Source organism: Colobus angolensis, unplaced genomic scaffold, assembly GCF_000951035.1.
Source record: "Colobus angolensis palliatus isolate OR3802 unplaced genomic scaffold, Cang.pa_1.0 Scaffold347, whole genome shotgun sequence".
NCBI classification, from domain to species: domain Eukaryota; kingdom Metazoa; phylum Chordata; class Mammalia; order Primates; family Cercopithecidae; genus Colobus; species Colobus angolensis.
In genome coordinates, this window is record NW_012116788.1 from 1,468,535 (window position 1) to 1,471,706 (window position 3,172).

The following is a 3,172-nucleotide window of genomic DNA, read 5'->3' on the forward strand; positions in this document are numbered from 1 at the left end:
TGACCCTGATTACTTTGATCAAACACAATAAATAAAGGAATTAAAGGAGAAAGCTTCCCTTACAATAGAAAATCTTGCTCTTTGAGAGCATTTTATTTTTAAGAATATAATTTTTTCCTTAAATTTACCTATTTAAAAATTAAAGTTTCATTGGTAACATGGAGTTCTGAAAGTTACAAGCAGTTTGAAATTAATTTTATTCTTTATAAGATTTTAATTGCTGCGAAGTTTTTGTTTCATCCTCTCTCTTATTGAAAATCTTATTGCAAAAATATTCATTTGTTTTCGGCTCTGGTGAAGTTATAAACCTCACAGTGGAAAATTTAAATGGCAAAGAGCTTCCTCTATTTTTGTAATTTAATGTGTAAATAATGTAAAAATTTAACAACTAGGCATTTCACTATACTTGTTCATCATTTAAGTTGACTGCCAGAAGAAAAGAAAGATTATCTTTTTGGTTGCTTCAAATCTTTTTTAAAAACCATTTAGCTTTTTCCCCATTGATTCAAGCAATAAGAGACCTAATGTTCCTTGAACAACTTATATTTGAAAATGCTTTTTGCTTCCTGAAAATATTCAAGTTTTATAACATTGAGGGGTTTTATTCAATAAAGTAAAGTTCCAGAATATAAGCAAATCTCCCACTGGGGGCCTTTGAAATATTGCGATATGCCAGCAATTCAATTTAATCACTAAAAATAGTTCCTTCTATACCATATATTTGCTTTAATTCTTACATATGTATACTTTTCCTCTATAAAACCAATTAATATTTGCTAATATGCATCTATCACTAATATACATTAATATCTAAGTGTTTACTTTAAATACATGATAAGGTGCCATTTAAAATAAAAACCTTTGGTAGTTATCTGAATTCAATCTGAGTAGTGATTTCATGTGTCTGGAAATAGTCCTATTTAGCAGCTAAACAATCCCAAGAATGTAATGATAGATCAAAAATAAAATACTTGTATAAACTGATTTTTCTCCCAGGTTCTAGGTCACCTTACGAGTAATTTTTTAAATTTTTCCTTGCTTTTATATCCATGTTCTAAGATCCACCCTCAATTATGTTTAGGATTCCTGGTGGCTTCTTGCCAGGTGACCACATGGGCCCTGCATGCTACTGCATCTCAGCCTTCCCTGAGTCTTTCTTGGACACCATCTATGCTCCTCCAGCGATAGAGGATGATGGTGCGTTGTGAAGCTGGAAATGTACTTTTCCCCCTTGTTTTAGACCCTTTTGGAGGAGTCTGAGTGTAAACATCCTATTCACTTGATGTCTTCAAGAGATTTAAGTTGTTAAATTAAGTTTGACCTAAAGCTGCCTCCTTATATATTTAAGTTCACCCTAAAGGTTATTTCATACATAATGAACTATAACCTAACTTGATGTGTAAACAGACTGTAACCTACTCCTGTAACAAGTAGCTGAGTCTTAGCCAATCACAGCAGGTTTGAGTAAGGCAAAAACCCAGCTGTAACCAATCCAGCTGCTTCTGTATCTCACTTCTGTTATCTGTTTGTCACTTCCTTTTTTCTATCCATAAATGTTATCTGGTCACATGACAACCTTGGAATTGCTCTGAACCTATTCTGGTTCTGGAGGCTGCCTGATTGATGAATCAGTCTTTGCTCAAATTCTGTTAAATTTAATGTTTCTAAAGTTTTTCTTTTAACAAAGTAAAAAACATGTTCCTTTTCTCTGTCTTGCACCACATATGAGTCCAAGGAGGGCTAGCCTGGGAGATAAATTTAAATAACATGAACACATTAAAATTACCCTTTCTAAGGGACAACTTGTATCCTAAGAATGAATTCCTCTCTTATGAGGGTTCTTAGTCCTTATGGTTGTCAGCTTCACTTTCCTCAATGTTAATCCACCATCTTCTACATAAGGGGAACATGCTATTTCAAAATACGACTGTAGGAGATCAGAATATGCCATTCTAAAATACGCCTTTCTAGCATAGGGTTAATTTTGAGTTGGTTACTTTGAGAAAGTACAGACATGGGAACAGCTCTGAAAAGTTGCCCTTTTGCAAGAGAAATTTACATCTAATAGAAAGAAATCTCCATTTGTAAGGATATCTCTCTGTCTGTACCCAGAAGAAAATGATGACTAAATCACTAGAACTCTTAATCAATGGAGAAAACATTGACTCAAATCTGCACAGCAATCCTTAGCTTTGTTTAAGGTCCTTTCCCAGCCTTCTCATCCTAACCAGATCTTTCCATCCTTCTTTCTTTGTTTCAGAGAATGATGGTATTTAAGCCTTAAGTTTAAACCACCCCTTTGAGGTCTACTTTAGATATTCACTCCTTTCTCTGAGTCACGTCTAATGCATATAGGATGTGTGCATATGCTGTGGTCTGAATGTTTATGTTCCTACTAAACTCATCTTGAAACCTAATCTGCATTGTGATGGATATTAAGCGGTGGGCCCTGATGAATGACATTAGTTTCCTTGCAAAAGAGATTGAAAGGAGGACACAGTATTCACCCCTTCCACCACATGAGCACACAGAAAAAGGGCCATCTATAAAAAACAGGCCCTCACCAAATCTGCTGAGGCCTTGATCTTGGGATCCCCTGAAGGGGTGGCCTGCCCCTCCACACCTGTGGGTGCTTCTCGTTAGGTGGAACGAGAGACTTGAGAAAAGGAAATAATACACAGAGACAAAGTATAGAGAAAGGAAAGCGGGACCCAGGGGACCGGCACTTAGCTTACAGAGGACCCACGCCGGCACCGGCCTCTGAATTCCCTTAGTACTTATTGATCATTATCTTTACCATCAAAGAAAAAGGGAAGTGGCAGGATAACAGGGTCATCGTAGGGAGGTCAGCAGTAAGACATATGAACAAAAATCCTTGTAACATAAATAAAATTAAAGGAAAATGGTGTGCCTTGAGATGCATATGCGAACATCTCCATAAAACTTTTAGCAGTATTGCTCCAGCAAGCCCCACCTTATTCCTAAAGGTGGTTTTCTCCTTGCTTAGTAAACAAACCATTGCCCAGGGAGGGGCAGGAGACAAATGTTTTTCTCTTTTTTGAGATTTAAGAGAATGGTGATGACCTTTAACCACAAGCAGCCTTCAGGCACTTGTTTAACAAAGCACATTCTGCACAGCCCAAAATCCTTTTAACCTTAAGTCACCTTCGCA